The following is a 20,774-nucleotide window of genomic DNA, read 5'->3' on the forward strand; positions in this document are numbered from 1 at the left end:
ATCTGGAAACCTCAAATCAAGTTACGCAGAACAGGTATGGAGCAGTGTGAATCATTATGGCTGTATTTGGTTTATCCGTCGCAGACAGAAGCAGGATTTGTGTCTTGTGTTTGTAGCATCTTTAATCACCAGACAGGTAACTCCCAAATACATTCACTCTCTACTTCAACTGAGCCACACAGCGCCCCCTCTGGTGTGGAAGTGCAATATAAAAGTAGTATTAGTAGTTTATTCGGTCAACCAGACACACAATGCAACAAAAGCTTTTATTTTGTTACTGGTAATTTGTGGCTGAAGGGATAAGGCTGATGTTAAACCTATTTCTCCTAGTCCTGCATAATACAAGTGAAGCTTTTACAGCAAGAGCGTGCACTCGGCAGAGCGCATACCTTCGCCACGTTTGAACCGAGTTAGCATCGCTCGTGTGTTAGCCGTTAGCGCATATCACTGCGAACTGGCCTGTCAGATGGCAACATCACTGTGTGAAAGACTGAGCGCGGGCACACAGATAAACCACTACCCCAAGTCAATGTGCTCGCAACAGTGTTTCTGGATACTTTACCGAGATAATAGCTGCAAGCTCCGGTGCGTCTCCATGGCAACAGACACTGATCTCCTTCATGAGGTACCTCACGCATCCACTTTGTATGTATGGGACATCTTTCCGCAGCTTTCTGGGATTTATTCCAAAAAATTGTTTGCCGTTAACGTGTCAAAATCTAATCGATTGGTTCTTGGATTATGATAAATCACCCTTGAGGATTGAAGATAAATAGACGAGAACAGACAGGAGAGCGCATATCTTCGCCAATGCCGCATTTGTTTACTGAACAACATGGGCAATGCTAGTATGTTTGCCGTTAGCTCATATCAATAATAACAATCTTACGTAATTAGGTATCTTAAGGTACCTGCAGTCTAACTGAGGCCCGGTTTAATGGACAACGTTTCAAGTAGAAATGCATAAATTTGGCTTTTGTTGTCAGAAAGGTTTCGTGTTTACACGGCAATGTTTTCAAAACAAAATGATGGTGTTTTCATGTTGGGTCCTAATGAGTGACGACCAAAAGTACAGACATGATCACACAGATATGAAACCTTCACATTAATTCCACCTGTAAAAATGTTTTAATGTTTGAACTGCAGAAGTAACGTAACTAACCTTTTATATTGTACTTTCTTGTCCCTCCAGAGCTCCACCAGCACCGTGACTGTACAGAGGAGCAGCTCCTTAAACAGGAAACAAACCACTGTCTCGAGCAGGAAGAACCACAACCTGCACACATCAAGGAGGAACCACAAGAATCAGAACCTCCACACATCAAAGAGGAACCACAACCTCCACACATCAAAGAGGAACCAGAAGAACCACAACCTCCACACATCAAAGAGGAACTAGAAGAACCACAACCTCCACACATCAAAGAGGAACCAGAAGAACCAGAACTTCTCCAGAAGCAGGCTGAATGTGAAAAGCTTCTTTGTGAGGAACCGTGTGGTGAAATGATTTGTAAACGGAAATTATGTCAGAACGTAGAAAGTGTCACGAAAAAGAAGGTCGTTTGTGAAATCTGTGGTAAAAGTTACACCATACAGCAGAGTTTGGTGATCCACATGAGAACTCACACAGGTGAGAAGCCGTATTCTTGTGAAACATGCGGGAAAAGTTTCAATCGGCAGGGCAGTTTGTGGCGCCACAAGAAAACTCACTCGGGTGAGAAGCCGTATTCTTGTGCAACATGTGGGAGAAGTTACAGTCGAAACAGTCACCTGTTGCGCCACAAGAAATCTCACAATTGTGAGAAACCCGGTTCCTTTTTGTCAGACAAAGCCATAGGTGAGGTCTCGGGGCTTCAGCGCACACAGGATTTTGTATTTTGGATCGTGAAGGGGACAAATACAAGTCAGGTGGCTGTGGGTCAAGCCGCCGCTCCGATTCGAACCCCAACATGTCTCTCCATCGCTTCAGTTTCTCCCGGTTTATATAGACCATAGGTTCTCAAAGGGGCTCGTCCACCAGAAGGAACCAGGTGCCAGTTCGGGGCCAGGGCCAGATTTAGCACCAGTTTTCTTTCTTTCCACTGCCAAAGCCTCTGCCAATCAGGGGCTAAATGGGTGCTAAGCCAGCCCCACATCTTTCTGGGGTGTTTATAGAGAGAGAGAAAAAATGGCGCGTGGGAAAGATATAAGTCGCTATAAGTCAGATATATAATTTAGGAGCAGGTTTCCGTTGTCGTTTTCAGGCTTTTCATCGTAACCTGTAACATCTTGTATGGCGTTATGACCGCAGGCTGAGGTCTGCATGAGGCCATGAGTTTCCGCTATGAGACGCCCCCATTATTATCTTCTAACCCACAGAACTTCTATATAATGAAGTGACAGTTTTGGTTCATCAGCAACTAAAGAACAAACTACATAGTACTGTAAAAAATTTTAACCATAAAATGAGTCTTTTAATGTGAAAGAGAACTTTAATCAGCATTTACGTAGGTTTCCATTATAAATGACCGTAGAGCTGCGTTCTATCATTCTACACCTCCACTCGAGACTTCATCATTATGTGGTTGTAGATGTGGGTTTAGTGCGTTACAAAAAACCAACACATTTTCAGGCTCCTAAACTGCTGCGCCGTGTGGATGATAAGTGCATACTCATGTAGACGGCTCCTGACACTGTTTGTTCTCAAGAATGTTTACATATATTCTGAAATGGACTGCACACAGGACTGTTATATCCCACATTTGACTGTCGAGGGCAGAAATCCCCATTTTGGATTTTGCGTTTCATCACATTGCTTCTCAATGGTTTGCAAAGTTTAGCCTCATTTATCAATTAAAATGTGTTTATTGCACATTATGAATGCAGACCAAAAAAATGTAAATCATAGAAATGCCACCTGGTCATTAAAATGATTACAAATGGAATTTTTTTTTCTTTTTGTGTTAAATTTTTTTCTTCAGCGGCCCTCAGTCCAATGTTGGGTTCCTAATTTGGCCCTCAGCTATCAAAACTTTGGGAACCCCTGACTCAGACAATAGTCACAGAAATATCTGTTCTTATTTATGACTCTTCTCAACCTCATTTATTCTCCCTAAAGCCGACTCGGTGTCTCAGGGTGATGCAATATTGATGTCAAGATATATTGAAGTCAAAATATTCCATGTCACTGTGAAACGGAGAAGTTTCAGTGTCCAGATTATTTCACCATGTGACGGTTCAAAGGTCTTGCTCCGGGAGCCACAGTGGTGACTGAACCTGTGTACTTCTGATGTGAGACTCAAAACGGTGGCTTTATATCTCAAAGCCATTTCTCTAAGCTCGATGCTCACAGTTGCTTTGTCAATCCCTTTGATTCTTTGTTTCCGGTTTGTCACAAAAATGGAAACAAATTAATTTTAATCTTCTCACTTTTTGTTGAAGTAAACAGAGGCTGACAAATGATCCTGTGGTTGCAGAATGAATATTCAATTTTATTTGTAACACAACTGCTTTTCTGTGCTTTTTGAAACAAATCTTGTATGAGCAGAACTGAAGAAATGGAAATGAAATACTGATGTTAATCCAATGGGTTTTGTTTGTTTTTTACTATTTTTATAATATATCGGGGGGGGGCACTTGTCTTTCATGCAACACATCTCAGCTGGAATACAATGTCTGAAAACCTTTATGGAATATTGACGTGACTGATGGATTGAAAGAGAAAATATTCTCTGAAAACATGAGTTCAAACACATCCACTGGGCTTAAAGCAACATTGTTGCCGGCCGCAGCCAAAGCTAGCAATTTCACTTGTGGATGCTTGACTTCATGAGATTATACGATATTAAGTCATCAGATAGTAATAAATGGACAGCACGGCTCTGTTACGGTTCATGGTGTTTGGATGGACACCAAAACGTCTTGCTTGTATGTTTTAGTCGATTGTTTCAAATATAGCTTTTGCTTTTGAAAAGGATGCCGTGTTTTGATGAATGTAATCGGTATCAAGACAAGACATGCTCCAGACTCATTACACTTCTCACACTGGGCTGGTTTCATGTTCAGGGATGAAATAAAACCAGAACTAAAATAGTCTGGTTTCAATTAATCCACACTAATCCAGTAGCTTTCTGAGCTGTGGTATAACTTCAGATTGAGGAGTTCCAGACTAATCAAGGACGACTCGGGGAGAATGCAGAAGATTCTCACTGATAAAGGATTGGACCATAAGTTCAGAGAGTCTGTTGAAGCTGAGCCTTTAATGATTCTGTGGGTCGTTGATACTCAAACCCCAAAATAGCTGAATTAATTAAAATGATTTCAGTGTTTAAATCTCTGTTTTCCATTAGTTGTTTACAGTTTAGACAGTTCGACTTGTAACATTTACATTGTTTAATAACGTTTTAAATGCAGACCTGAAAAAAATCAGCATATTCCAGTGACCGTGTGGACGAGGTTCCTGTGTCAGAGAAACAGGCTGAAGGTGAAAAGCTTCTTTATCAGGAAACACGTGGTGGAATTGGTCCTAAAAAAAACCTAATTATGTCAGAGCTTAGGAACTGTCACTGATAAGATAGTTTGTGAAATCTGTGGTAAAAGTTTCAGTTGACAGCATAATTTGCTGCGCCACATTAGAACTCACACAGGTGAGAAGCCATATTCTTGTGAAACATGTGGAAACAGTTTCAGTCGGCACAATAGTGTGGGGCGCCACATTAAAATTCACATGTAGCATGAAGCATGTGGCAAATGTTTCAATACAAAGTGTCATTTGTCGTGGCGCACGACAACTCACACAGGTGAGAAGCCATATTCTCGTGAAATATGTGGGAAATGTTTCAGCATAGTCGGGTTTAAGGACTCACATGCGAATTCACACAGGTGAGAAGCCGTATCCTTGTGAAACATGTGGCAAATGTTTCAGTACAAAGAGTCATCTGTCGTGGCACATGAGAAGTCGCACAGGTGAGAAGCCAAATTCTTGTGAAAAGGGGAAATGTTTCAGTCAACGAGATAATTTCTTGCGCCACATAAAATCTCAAAAAGAGATGAAGTTATGAAGGTCTCGGTGAAAGATTTCCTCCCTGATTTCTGCTTTGTCATGAAAATGAAAAGATTTAATTAAATTAAAGCTGACGAACGTTCCCCTGGTTGCCGAATGAATCTTTTCATTTTGCTTTTGTAACGCAACTGCTTTTTTTTGGTGCGTTTTTAAAAAGTGTGACATAAAAAATCTTGTGTGAACAGATGTGAACGTTGGAGAAATTGTAATAAAATGATTTTTGTTATTCACTGTTTGTTTTTATTTAACATGAAGGAGCCGTAATTCAACTTTGAACTCTTTTTACCATTTGTAGGAAAACAATACTTTTTTTCCTTGGTCTCATGATGTCAAGATGTGAACAGCATGGTGAGGAGGGCTGCTTGAGGCCAATTGTAATTGAAGCAGGACATTTATTGAAACATTCATGGATCACACACTTGCTGAAAGCTTTGCTGTAAAGCAAGTGAACCGGTGAAGATTCAAAAGTTAAGAGAAGGTCACATTAAGTTCACCTGAAATGTAGCTTCACCCTTTATTGTTTTGATCCACTCAGTGTTTGTATGAAAGAAAACAAGTTTCACCAGGTGTGATTCCAGCACACACCGCATTCATTGTTTGTGAATGAACAAAGTACGGTTTACTACGACCGTAAAAAGTTGTGTTTTCAGTGATTCCGAGCACCATTATCCTGTAAACGAACGAAAAATGAAAACTGTGTTTATGGACCTAGGGTCAGGGGCTGAGCTTCGGGAGTTGCTGGGAGGGCGGCACGCCCCCGGCCCAGGCCCAAAAGGTCCAGGTTCGGAGCCGGGATTTGGGGGAGCCGGGCCCGTCCCCATGCTCCAGGCCTCTCCCACGGCCTGGGTCTGGGGGAGCTCAGATCATGCAAACAGTCTTTTTCTAATCACCACTAATCAAGAGAACTGGGGCCTCATTTATAAAGCTTGCTGAAGTCACTCTCCTCTGCCCCCCATGATGTCACTCTCCCCTGGCCCTGTGATGACATTCTTTTCTGTCAGGATTTTGCGTCAAATTCTGATCAACAGGCTGAATGAGATGCACAAATCCTGACAGGGCACTTTGCATTGACCATTTATGGTATAAACTGGGCGTTTTGAGGGCGGCAGATGAACTGCCCAATATTCCAGATAGACTGTGAGCTATAAAAAGGAAAGTGCATGTAAATGTGCGTACGCCATTTTCTGCTTTTGGGCACAGTACATTTTCAGTTGAACAGGAGTGAGGAGGCTGGAACTTCAAAGCGAGGTACTTGAAAGCCCAGTAGAAAGGGAGGAACGGTGATGTCACTTAACAGCCAGGTACATCAAAGTCAGCTACTTGTAAGCCAAGCGGGAAAGGGGTAAAGGTTCTGAGAGAATATTTGCTAACTTTAATCAAAGAGTGAATTCAACTGAATTGTTTATTTTAAGAACTGACAACTGAGAAATACAGCTAAATCGTGGTAAGTGACATCTCTCGGATTTCAATGAAACTTGTATAAGTATGGATATGAAAATACAAAGATAAGTACTTTTAGGTCAAAATGTATTTTGGTGTCCATGGAAAAAGTAACAACAAACAAAAGTAACAACAAACTATACACATCATCAGAAAGTACAACTCTTGAGCTTTCCAGGCAGAGGTTACTTTATATCAGGATATAATATTTCTACCATGAAAATGTTAGGTTTTTTTTCATGAAGTTTCCCTCTCTTTTGTAAGAATGAATCAAAGCCATTTTCATTGAGCTGCTGCTACAATAGCGCTCACTACTGAGCTATACCCATATATTGTGCTTAGAGAAGGACACTTGTAGTATACAGTTCATAAAATGTGACTTCATTCTGTGTTAAGAGGGAATGCCCAACATCATTAAATTTTCAATATTTTCAATATTGTGAAAAAAAAATACCCCAGCCAAATCCGTTGAATTGTTGTTGCTATGGCAACCACTCCTGGGCCATACCCATATATTGTGTTTCGAAAAGGACACCTGTCATAGATATATACATTTACTAAAATTTGACTTCATCCCGTGATAAGAGGGAATGCCAGTATCATAACATTTCAAATATTTTCAATACTGCATCACTTTATCATTTTTAAAAACGAGAGCGACGTGATTTTATTGCTTTACATTGAGTCATGCCAGTATAATGCAGCTCCTCCTTATCTGACTGAGTTTTATCAACTGTCCCCCAGATGAAACCTACCACGATCAAAGAAGCACTGTCCAAATGGGTAAGTGTTGCACAATGCAGCTATTACACATGAGTCAGAGATGTATGTGTTTGTATCGTAGAGTGTATCAAGAAAGAGCTGCGTAGTAATACCACTTTTTTTTTTTTTAATTGCACACAGGAGGCTAAAACCAATGAAAAAGCCGCCGAAGCCAAGAAAATTAAACTTTGTGGCCAGCTTCCTCCAATTGAGAAGATGGATTCTTCTCTGAATGCTCTTGTCCAGTGCGAGTGAGTTTCATTTTGGCTTTTAGAGTGTGTGGAGGATATATAATTTTGTAAAGGCAGCATTCAAATGGATTGACAAGGAATAGTGGGTATCTTCCTGGGGAAGAGTTCCAAACTCACCACTCTTGCAGCTTAAGCTTTTGAAAGGATGTGTTGACGCAGTTCTCTTAGAAACCGAAGCAGATCTCCTGCCCCCATGTTCATTTGTGTCCCACATCTGATTTATTTTGTGTCTCAAATAGGATACTTGTCAGCCTGTATGGTCACGTGTCCTTTCATATGACTATGGTACACCAATTATTGCGTACCGTAGCTTTTTCCCCCCTGTGCATGCTCATCACTTCAGTATCGTAGCCCGTTCACAACGGAGCCTGATGATGGTGGCATTTAAAGGATTTCGAAGCACAGATTTAATTTCCTCAAATCTCCTAACTCTTTGTACATAAATGTGTTATTATGGAGTATTCAATAATTTCCTGTGATTAATTGCACTGTATTCTCCACAGGCAGCTGTCTCTGTCTATAAACTGCATCTCCAAAATGTCCAACCTCAGTGGAATGAGTAAGTACCCACTCATGAATACTTTAAACGGCACAGACACACTTTCACTGTGTTCATGGTCTTTGTTTTGTGACGTGATGCCTTGTGTCCTTCCAGAGAACTTGAAAATGTTATCCTTGGGGAGGAATCTCATCAAGAATGTCGCTGGACTGGTGAGTTACTAATGAAACATTTTTAACATACTGTTTTAGAAGTGATTTCGCACGGTATATCTGAGCTTTATTAAATTACGTCTGTGTGTGTGTGTGTATGTGTGCAGGAGGGAGTAAAAGACACTTTAGAAGAGCTGTGGATTTCAAATAATGCCATTGAAAAACTGAAGGGCATACATGTCTTGAAGAACCTGAAGGTTCTATACATGTCTAATAACCTGGTCAACAACTGGAGTAAGTGACAATCATAAACACAGTCAACATGAGAACATGTGAAACAGACATGTCAGAGTTATGTAGAGCCAAATTATTGTGTAAACCTCTGGTAACTTTTGGTGTGAATATAATTTTGACTTTTCCACAGTGAAGTAATGAAGTGCTTTTTGTTTTGTATGTTGTGTAGTGGAGTTTGTGAGGCTGGAAGAACTTCCGTGCCTGGTAAATCTGGGGTTTGTGGGAAATCCTCTGGAGGAGGAGCATTCAGCTAAAGGAACCTGGAAGGTAGAAGTCGCAAAACGACTCCCAAACTTGAAGTGGCTCGATGGTGTGGTATTGATCAACGCCCAGCCACCAGCCTCCACGGACTGAGGTGGTAATCCACGGCCGTAAGGGACGTGTATAGTACCGTGTATTGTTCCATATGTAGTATTGTGTATAGAACAGTGTATAGTACTGTGTACGGTATAGTGTATAGTGCAGTGTATAGTACAGAGTATAGTACTGTGTATAGAACAGTGTATAGTATCATGTATAGTACAGTGTATAATACTGTGTATAGCACCATGTATAGTACTGTTAGGAGTCACACACCTCGCTCCAGCACCGGATCCTCTCTGACACTCCTGCAGGCAATCAGCTGAGTGATTGCCTTGCATTCTTAAGCCCTGCAGTGAGGAGGGTCCGGTGCCAGAGGATTGTCTTGGTCGTCAGTCCGTGTGGTTAGTCTCCTGTTGGCTGCTGCCGCAGGTGAGTCGCTGTTGTCCTCCCCGGGGAGTGATCGTCCTCCCCGGGGTGGTTCCCGTTCCCGTTCCTGTTCCGACGCCAGAGATCCAGAGAAGTCCCCCCGGGTCCCGTCCCGGTTCCAAGAAGTCCCCCCGGGTCCCGTCCCGGTTCCAAGAGGCCCCCTAGAGATTCCCCGGGTCCCGTCCCGGTTCCAGGAGGCCCCCCAGAGATTCCCCGGGTCCCGTCCCGGTTCCAAGAAGTTCCCCCCGGGTCCCGTCCCGGTTCCAAGAGCCCCCCAGAGATTCCCCGGGTCCCGTCCCGGTTCCAAGAAGTTCCCCCCGGGTCCCGTCCCGGTTCCAAGAGGCCCCCTAGAGATTCCCCGGGTCCCGTCCCGGTTCCAAGAAGCCCCCCAGAGATTCCCCGGGTCCCGTCCTGGTTCCAAGAAGTTCCCCCCCGGGTCCCGTCCCGGTTCCAAGAAGTTCCCCCCCGGGTCCCGTCCCGGTTCCAAGAAGTTCCCCCCTGGGTCCCGTCCCGGTTCCAAGAAGTTCCCCCCTGGGTCCCGTCCCGGTTCCATGAAGTTCCCCCCCGGGTCCCGTCCCGGTTCCATGAAGTTCCCACCGGGTCCCGTCCCGGTTCCATGAAGTTCCCACCGGGTCCCGTCCCGGTTCCATGAAGTCCCCCGGGTCCCGTCCCGGTTCCAAGAGGCCCCCCAGAGATTCCCCGGGTCCCGTCCCGGTTCCAAGAGGCCCCCCCAGAGATTCCAGGGGTCCCGTCCCGGTTCCAAGAGGGCCCCCGAGATTCCCCGGGTCCCGTCTCCGTTCCAGCTCCCATTTCCCTCCCTGCACAATAAAACTTTGACGTTTGCAAACAATTCTCTGCTTTGAGGTGTGCTTCTGGGTTCAGGCTCCACGCGCCGGCTCCCCGCCGTGACAAGTACAGTGTTACTATTACTTCTAGCCTCCTATATAGCCTAAATATTCCTATTCAACTCCTTGGAGCTCAGTAACAATAAAAGCCGCTGATTCAAAATTTCCCACGAATACAATTATTTTGCTGTTTGTTTTACTGGAGATCTCTCATGTATATTAAATGAATTACCCAGCTTTTCACATACCTGCCTGCTTGTTGTCATCCTTCTTGTTATGTCATTAATATGTAGTGTATTATATTTGTCTAATATAAATCCTACGGTTAAGCACACCAATCATTAGCACTAATAATTTCTCCTATGAGCAAATACATCAATACATACATGGCTCCACTGTCGAGCAAAGAACGATATCAAGCAGAAGATAAAGGAAACTTGATCTAATGCAGTGCTTCTCAAATGGTGGGGCAGCCCCCCTGGGGGGGCGTGGTGGGGTGTCAGGGGGGGCGTGAGGCGGCGCGACTTTCAGTATTAGTGTCTTTATTCATGCTTGAACAATAAAAAAAGGGCCTCCAGACACTAGGTGGCAGCAGTGCTCAAACTAATCAACAGGCTGCCTGTTCAACCCAGTAGAGTAGAAGAAGTACTACACCTGAACACCGGTGTACAGAGCTGGCGGAGGAGGAGGAGGAGAGATGGAGAAGTTTCTGACAGGAGTGAAAAGAAAAAAGGATGAGGCGTCAGAGGAAAAGAAACAGGTGACAGTAACCGGCATAAAGCTAGTAAGAGCAGGAGATATGACGATGCCTACATCGCCCTTGGGTTTACCGTGAACACGGTCGGAAACGAGGAAACACCCATTTGTGTTTTATGCCTAAAAACTCTGGCAGCGGACAACATGAAACCAAATAAATGAAGACGGCACCTGGAGACCATACACCATACACCTGGAGACCATACACCATACACCTGAAGACCATACACCATACACCTGGAGGCCATACACCATACACCTGGAGGCCATACACCCGTTATGTCAGTAAGCCACTGGAGTTTTTTCATCGTAAACTCCATAAGTATCGCCAACAAGCCGGTCATTTTGTCAGCGTGGCATCAGTAAACAAAAGAGCACTGTTAGCCTCTTACAAAGTTGCCCACCACATCGCAAGGTGCAAAAAACCTCACACCATAGCAGAGGAGCTAATCCTCCCCGCAGCATTGGACATGGTCACAATCATGCTCGGTGAGAAAAGTGCTGAGGCACTGAAGACTGTCCCTCTTTCAAATGACACGGTCGGGAGACGTATATCTGACATTTCAGACGACCTCCAAGAACAACTAGCAGAACATCTTACTGTTTAAAGTTTTGAATGTTACTGTGTTAAGTTTTTAAAAATGCACATCCCAGTGAATCATTTGCACTTTTTCTGTTTTGAGAATCACAATTCATAAACTAAACTTGGAAATTGCTTTAAGTTGTTCTCAGCTCATTTTATTAATTTATTTTGATAATCAGGCGATTGTATGCAGAATGCTGGTGCCAGCAACTCATACAGTGGTTTATACAGATAAATAAATAAATATTATCAGGTTCTCAATGGTAGTACAATTCGGGGGGGGGGGCTGAAAAAAAATTCTGTCCTCTAGGGGGGGGGCATGACAGAAAATAATTGAGAACCACTGATCTAATTAAATAAAAAATTGAGTTTTTAATGCTGCATTACCTGGGTATCAGATGTACTGTAGAAAAGTCTATAAAGGCCCTGTTTATTTTAGGTGGTACTGGACCTTTAGTCTTTCTGATCAGTGATGGATTCAGCTTGTGTTTCAACCAAAACTACAAACAAGTACATTGTCATCTGTGGTGATTCAAACATTATGTCCAGCGATAACATTTCACATACACTGCACTAATCCAATTTGTTTACAATTTATTATTATTATTATTATTATTATTATTATTATTATTATTATTATTATTATTATGGCAGGGGGTGTGGCAGCGTCTTGAATCAGCCTCAACTGTTAGTTTTAGTAAATAGAAAAGTCTTACGTCTGGCCTTAAAAGTAGAAGCTGTGTCAGCTTCATCGACTGAAACGGGGAGCTGGTTCCACATCGTTTCATTAAAGTTTACAGTCATTACTGCTCAAGGTTAAAGGGATATGAGGTTCGACAGAGCTGTGACTTTTTGTCAGCCTGGCAATAGTATTGAAGAGAAATCTAGGATTGTTATTGTTTCATTCTATTAAGGCAGTTCAAGTTTTGTGAATGGAATTTTTTTAATAGATTAATAAACTATCTCTCCAGGCTGTTTGAAATATTTGCAATTCAGTTAAGTGCCATTTCTTGTCCAATTTCCATGCTGATTTCTTTAATGCTTTCAAATTATCATTAAACCATGGAGCTATCCTCCTCTGAGTTGTTGCTTTTATCTCCAAGAGGCAATAGAATCAAGTGTGGAGCAAAGTAAGGCTGCTGTTCGATGTACAACCAAATCAATCTGAGTAGGGCTGATGGCATGACAGCTGTTTACTGCTGGATCCACGGATGGTATTGAAGTCAATATTGTGGGAGTACTTCGCAGAATGTGGCTACAGCATTGCCTGATAAATAGCTCTTATGTTTTAATTCATTTTCAGGGGCTATAATGGCAGTTAATGTAAATTCAAATGATATCGGGAAGGGATCTGACAACAGGGGGTTGTGGAGGAAAAACATGAATTGACCAATGTCAATACCATAAATGATGAGTGCATGAGCTTCAGAGTGACACTTTCAAGGGATTTCTGGTTTGTTTTAGCTCTGGAAATAATAAAAAAAAAAAATAGATATGTAAATAGATGCTACTCCTCCCCGTTCAGTTTCTCAAAGGATATGATGATTAAGATGAGTGGTGGACATTGATTTATTAAGGTTGAGATATTGATCTCCTTTTAACCAGGTTTCAGTGAGGGTAAATAAATCTAATTTATGCTCCGTTTTCAAATCACTTACAAGTAAAGATTTGGATGAAAGTGAATGGATATTTAAGAATCCACATTTGATTATTGTGGGATTTTGTTTACTTATGGATGACGTTGATCAAATTTCGTTGAAAAACTCCTCTACTTGTCTTGGATAAAATGGTCGTGGAACAGACATAGTCTCGACATGATGTGTCAGGGTTTTGTTGTTCGAGGGTGAGGAGGCAGCAGAAAGAAGAAGACAGTGGGGAGCGCTGGAGGAAGCATCATTTGGTGGATGAGAGGACTCATTTTCAGAAAGCAGTGGTCGAGGAGAACAGTAAGGGGTGCTGGTGCTGCCAACAGCAGCCTGAGGAGTCCACGAGGAAGGACACTCGGGGCTTGTCTGTGGAACGTAAACAGTCAGTAGTTTTGCCATTGGGCTATTTTTGTATACGTCAGGCGGGAAAAAAATACATTGGGCTGGTTCATGGTACATGCAATTTCTTGGTTTGGGCTGGTTTTTATTGGAATGGGTGGGTTCTAAGATGTGATTGGGCTGGAAACTGTCAATCTGATCTGGCAACACTAACAGTCAGTCTCATGTGGACGAATGTACCGTGTGTAGCCTATTAGCACTCATAGCTAGTATCTCATTACCGAGCATGCTGGGATTGCAGTCCGTCAGGACGGATGGAGAGACGGTTCCAGAACAAGTTAAAGATATCAACAAAACCTACATTGTGGCTTTGCAGGTGGAAGTAAGAAACGTGTTCAGGCTTAAAATTCTGCTGAAGCGAGCTGCACCTGTGTGGGGATGGGAGCGGCGATAAAAACAGACTTTCCACAGGTAACTGTACTTAAAAACTTTAAAAGCTCATTTAAGTCCTTCTTAGTCACTTCGGACTGCCGATGGGCTGTATCATTAGAACTTACAGGGGCTATAACTCAGTGTAAGGAGGGGGGGGAGTGCGAGTGAAATAGCCTACTACAAGACCCCGCCCCATCCACAATGTGACAGTATCTCAGTTTTTTTGGTGCATCATTAGTCCTGCACTGCTGTGTGCACAGATATAAAAAGCACATCAACCCTGGCCGAATATTCGGGAATAGGTTGATAGATAGATAGATAGATAAATACTTTAACGATCTCCAAGAGAAATTCACTTTTTTTTTTGGATAGATAAATACTTTTTTTTTTTTTGATAGATAAATAGGTTGGCATGACTTTTGTGATTCAGCTAAATGTTTCCAAAGAAATTGCAACAAACTGCAAAAGAATTGCATACAAAGTGGATGGGAGAGGATTATCGCGGAAGAGATGAAAGGAGATCAGATGAGCTGAGGAGATCAGAGATGAAAGGAGATCAGATGAGCTGAGGAGATCAGAGATGAAAGGAGGTCAGATGAGCTCAGAAGACCAGAGATCAAAGGAGAGCAGAGGAGAGCATGAGATCATAGATGAAAGTGAGAAATTGGCTACAGTTGTTGGATTACACTGAGAACCCATCACAATAAGAGAAACTGACTACAGTTGTTGGATTACACTGAGACCCTATCACGATGAAGGACAATTGGCTGCAGAGGATGAGAGGGCAGATTGCTTTGTGCATGGCGTTTCTGCGTCCTACTCAAAGTTAAGTATTAGGATACAGAGACAGAGACAGTTCCTGTCATGGTTTTTTTTTTGTGGAGGGGGGGTGTCACTATTTAAAAAAAAAAGAAGATAGAAATGCTCCTTAAATGCTGCATTCTGGACTACTAAATACAACATTGTGACGTGTAGAATTTTGCTTTCTCCTTGACATTTTTGCTGATGCATCTACACTCAACAAAAATATAAACGCAACACTTTTGTTTTTGCTCCCATTTTCCATGAGATGGACTTAAAGAACTAAAATTCATTCCAGATACACAATATTACCATTTCTCTCAAACATTGTTCACAAATCTGTCTAAATGTGTGATAGTGAGCACTTCTGCTTTGCTGAGATAATCCATCCCACCTCACAGGTGTGCCACATCAAGATGCTGATCTGACATCATGATTAGTGCACAGGTGTGCCTTAGACTGTCCACAATAAAAGGCCACTCTGAAATGTGCAGTTTTGTCTCACAGCAAAATGCCACAGATGCCACAAGCATTGAGGGAGCATGCAATTGGCATGCTGACAGCAGGAATGTCAACCAGATCTGTTGCTCGTGCATTGAATGTTCATTTATCCACCAAAAGCCGTCTCCAAAGGCGTTTCAGAGAATATGGCAGTACATCCAACCGGCCTCACAACCGCAGACCACGTGGAACCACACCAGCCCAGGACCTCCACATCCAGCTGGTTCACCTCCAAGATCGTCTGAGACCAGCCACTAAGACAGCTGCTGAAACAATTGGTTTGCATAACCAAACAATTTCTGCACAAACTGTCAGAAACCGTCTCAGGGAAGCTCAACTGCATGCTCGTCGTCCTCATCGGGGTCTGGACCTGACTCCAGCTCGTCGCCGTAACAGACTTGAGTGGGCAAATGCTCACATTCGATGGCGTCTGGCACGTTGGAGAGGTGTTCTCTTCACGGATGAATCTCGGTTTGCATTGTTCAGGGCAGATGGCAGACAGCGTGTGTGGCGTCGTGTGGGTGAGCGCTTTGCTGATGTCAATGTTGTGGATCGACTGGCCCGTGGTGGTGGGGTTATGGTATGGGCAGGCATCTGTTATGGATGAAGAACACAGGTGCATTTTATTGATGGCATTTTGAATGCACAGAGATACAGTGATGAGATCCTGAGGCCCATTGTTGTGCCATACATCCATGAACATCACCTCATGTTTCAGCAAGATAATGCACAGCCCCATGTTGCAAGGATCTGTACACAATTCTTGGAAGCTGAAAATGTCCCAGTTCTTGCATGGCCAGCATACTCACCGGACATGTCACCCATTGAGCATGTTTGGGATGTGCTTGACCTGCGTATACAACAGCGTGCACCAGTTCCCACTAATATCCAGCAACTTGGCACAGCCATTGAAGAGGAGTGGACCAACATTCCACAGGCCACAATTGACAATCTGATAAACTCTATACGAAGAAGATGTGTTGCACTGCATGAGGCAAATGGTGGTCACACCAGATACTGACTGGTTCTGAGTCCCCAGACCCCCAATCAAGCAAAAAAATTCACATTTCAGAGTGGCCTTTTATTGTGACAGTCTGAGGCACACCTGTGCACTAATCATGATGTCAGATCAGCATCTTGATGTGGCACACCTGTGAGGTGGGATGGATTATCTCAGCAAAGCAGAAGTGCTCACTATCACACATTTAGACAGATTTGTGAACAATGTTTGAGAGAAATGGTAATATTGTGTATCTGGAATGAATTTTAGATCTTTAAGTCCATCTCATGAAAAATGGGAGCAAAAACAAAAGTGTTGTGTTTATATTTTTGTTGAGTATAATATGCTTCCTGGCTTTGTTAAAAAGTTTACTTTTTAATTTTAATAGCTTCTTTTTATTGGTGATGGTTTTCACTTGTACTTGTAACTGTAACTGTACCTCTACCTGACTCACCTCACTCCAAACTTCACTACATGTACTTGTTTATGCCTCCTGGCTTTGAGCAACACGTCCGCTGTTTTTGGCCGTCTTTTCCAAATGACGGCTCGCTTCCTAAAATCATAGTTCGATTTCTGACAAACCAATGAGGTTCACTGAAACATTTTTGATGTTTGTGTGGTTTAGCAGCGGTGTTCACCTGCCTGTAAAACCTGTTTATGTGTATACAACTATGTGAATAGTTGAGTTTCGCATTTGCTCAAAATTGCCCCAAGGGGATTAATAGAGTTGTTAAAAAATTTCAACAACCACCGATTTCCCCCCGTTTCCACCCAGTTTTATTACTATGAAATTCTGGATTATTGAAAGACTAATGAATTATCCAAGCGTGTGTTATCCAAGTACTTGCGAGAAGGACAAAGGAACTTCACTTTATGAGTTTTTGTTTCCACCTGGTGCTTATTTAACATCATAGTTAAGACGAGAACTTGTGAACAAGATGACAGATTTATTTTAATATGAACCAGACAACGAATGTGTGTTGTCCCTCCACAAGGTGACCCAAGCTGACTCCCTCTGTCTTTTGCACATTCGTGTTGCTCATTCAGATTATTATTAGATTATCTATGCTCCTGAAGCATGTCACCAGTGCTTATGCTGCTCCTCGTCAACAAGTCTGATGTTTGGAGATTCATGGTTTTATTCTTTCTTACAGGAAAGTGACTCTTCTCATGGTGGGATTGGATAAGGCAGGAAAGACGACCATACTGCGAGCACTCAAGGGAGGTGAGGAATCTACAATTTCAACGTTATTTTTTAGCAAATTTCTTGATAGTGGACACAAAACTACTACACTTGAGATACGAGCTGAGATATGAAAGCGAGTGACCTTGTTGCTAGCTAATTTGCCTCAAAGTCACATAAAAGCTCTAGCATTTCACTGTATGTTGCACAAGAAAGTATCAATCAAATTGGCTATATGTTGAGATTGTGGCCACTTTAAGGACTGATCATGAAAATAGAGAGAGACATGTTAATCATCATCTGGGTAAAAGCATTATTTTACCAGCATTTCAAGTTGAAATTGAACTAAAATGTGTTTGACACCCCTGGTTCAATCAGTAATCTGTTTATTGTCTTGTTTCTATCTCATAAACCTCCTTTACATACATTTAATGACATAGTCCCAGCTTGCTCACTTGTTTTTATGTCTTATTGCAGTTTTCATAGTCTGTCTGTATTTTTTCAGAGAATCGACAAGATGTGACTCCCACCGTGGGGTTTTCCAAAGTAGACCTGAAGCAGGGGAAGTTTGATGTGACCATCTTCGACCTGGGTGGAGGCCAGCGCATCCGGGGCATCTGGAAGCATTACTACGCAGAGTCGTGCGGCGTAGTGTTCGTGGTGGACTCCAGCGATGTGCAGCGGATCAAGGAGACGCAGAAAGTCATGGCGGAGGTCCTGCAGAACCCACTCATCGCTGGAAAACCCGTGCTGGTGTGAGTAGAGAGACACATGAGTCAAGTTCAACTTTTCAATACTTTCACTTGACATTAAGGACGTCCGCTTGCTTAGCCCTTGCATAGTTTTTTTTGGAAAGAGTCCCATTTCAGATTTGGATACTTTCACCTGGCAGCAACTAACTGCTGGTCTTCCTTCTCTCAGGCTGGCCAACAAACAAGAACAAGAGGGGGCTCTGTTCGTACCAGATATCATCGAGCAGCTGTTGCTGAAGAAGTTGGTGAACAAGGGTCTATTTGAGATCGTGAGTGTTTCTGCACCTGCTGCCCACATTCAGGTTGTTGGGTTTGGCCCTGGTGCTCACAAAAACACATTTTGGCTTTCCTCCTCCAGATGCCGTGCTCGGCTGTTTTAGGCTCCAGAAAGAAGTTGCACAGGTCCATCAAGAAGGGCCTGCAGTGGCTCCTCTGCAACATTGGTCAAGACTATGAGGCCATCATGGAGCGCGTGCAGAAGGACACGGTGCAGCAGCGAGCGATGGAGGAGCAGTACAAGAAAGAGAGGGCGGAGAACGTGAGAATCCAGAGGATACAAAGGCAGAGGTCAGCAATTATTCCAGAGAGCAAACCTGAATCTAACGCTTTATTCCAGCTGATTCAATTGTCACCTTTTGACTGCGTTTGACATCCATTTTGGGAGGCCCCATGTTATTGCGCCAAAACCTTAAGGTCTCATTGGTCCACAGAGAGCAAGAGGAGCGTGAGAAGGCCGAACAAGGGGGCAGTAACATCCTGGAGAAGGACTCTGATGATGAGATCATCCACAATCCCTTCAAGCCAATCAGAAACGTGATCGCTATGGTGAGACTCCACTTTGGATCGAGTGTTTACAAAAAGTGTCTTTTTCATGCCCACAGACATTTTAAACTCTAGACATACGGCTGTTTGAGGTGTCAGTGACCTCTGACTTCCGGTGGCCTTTTCAGCATTTTTGTATTTTAAACGCCAAATGGTTGCGGTGTAAACGGGCCCTCTGTGTCCTTTTTTTTTTTTCTAGAACAAAGACAAGGAGAAGAAGAACATGAGACACAGGCAGTCTCATGGGGACAGAAACGAAGTAGACAAGAAGGAAGAGCCCGTTGATATCAGGCAAACCTCCCGTGAAGCCAATCAAGAAGTTCCGATGGAGAAGCAGTACAAGAAAGAGAGGGCGGAGAATGTGAGAGTCCAGAGGATACGACAGAAGAGGTCAGCAATTATTCCAGAGCGCAAACCTGAATCTAACGCTTCATTCCAGTTTATACAATTGTCACCTTTTGACATCCATTTTGGGAGGACCCATGTTATTACGCCAAAACCTTATGATCTCATTGGTCCACAGAGCGCAAGAGGAATGCGAGAAGGCCAAACGAGGGGACAGTAACATTCTGGGGAAGGAGTCTGACAATGAGATCATCCACAATCCTTTGAAGCCAATCAGAAACGTGATCGCTATGGTGAGACTCCACTTTGGATCGAGTGTTTACAAAAAGTCTCTTTTTCATGCCCACAGACATTTTAAACTCTAGACGTACGGCTGTTTGAGGCGTCAGTGAGCGCTGACTTCGGGTGGCCTTTTCAGCACTTTTGTATTTTAAACGCCAAATGGTTGCGGTGTAAACGGGCCCTCTGTGTCCTTTTTTTTCTAGAACAAACACAAGGAGAAGAAGAACATGAGACACAGGCAGTCTCATGGGGACAGAAAGGATACCAGGCAAACCTCCCGTGAAGCCAATCAAAAAGTTCGCCCAAAGTTTTTCATCTCCATCAGAAACCCTCAACGCCTCCACGCTGGTGCAGATCGGATGTTTGAGAAGCCTTTTACTGACAGTATGTTCTTCAACTTTGTGACACATTGAGAAAAAGCCAGGGCTCGCTCTCTCTTAAAAAGCAAATGACTAAATGTGGTTTTATAATGTTCTTGCAGCTGCCGCCACCAAACGAGGCAGGAAGAAGAAGAGCGTGGGCCATCAGAAGAAGGACCGGATGCATTCTCTGATGCTGGAGGACGGCCCAGCAAAGAGTCGCACTGCTCCACCTCTTCCAGGTCAGTTTCACCATGTAACATGACAGCACAATTCTTCTGCTGGAGTCCAAAGGCCATCTGGCATAACGGGCACAAACCCAGTGGGCCGGTGTGTCGGGCTGGTCAGCAGGTCCCACCTAGCATAATTGGCTGGCCAATCAGCCCACACTACTGTGGGTTGACAGTAACATGTCAGCACAGCCCATTGGTTAACTGTCAGTCAGGGGCTTGTCAATCTCCCAGTAACTGTCCAAATGCACCAAAATAACTACATTATTTGGGCTCACAGCAACAGGTGATGCAGCACTGGCAGCTGCAGCAGGAGCATCAATTGGCGAAGGACCGACCGCGCAGACCATGCTTGATTCTGGTGCTGCCCTCTCAGCTTCAGGCAACTTAATGCAACTTCAGCAGCAGCAGGAGCACAAGCCACAACAGTTGATGGAGCGTGAGCCTCTGGAGGTTGGGGTAAGTAATAAAAAGGAACATGACAGTCTGTAAGAGGCATTATTTTAAGCTAAATTTTAAAGACAAACTTAATTCAAAAGCAAAAATGCTGTTTTGTTATAACAGCTTTGTTATTCATGAGTCACTTTACATGCCATAGAGGAAACAGGCCTGTTGCTTTGTCATGTGCAGTTTGACAGTCACAGAGTTATGTTTTAGTTGCCAGTCATATCTTTTCCAAGCTGATGCTATCAGTCTTAAATATTCTAGTGTAGATCTAGCAATAAATTCA

Source organism: Blennius ocellaris (genome assembly GCF_963422515.1).
Source record: "Blennius ocellaris genome assembly, chromosome: 15".
Lineage (NCBI taxonomy): Eukaryota > Metazoa > Chordata > Actinopteri > Blenniiformes > Blenniidae > Blennius > Blennius ocellaris.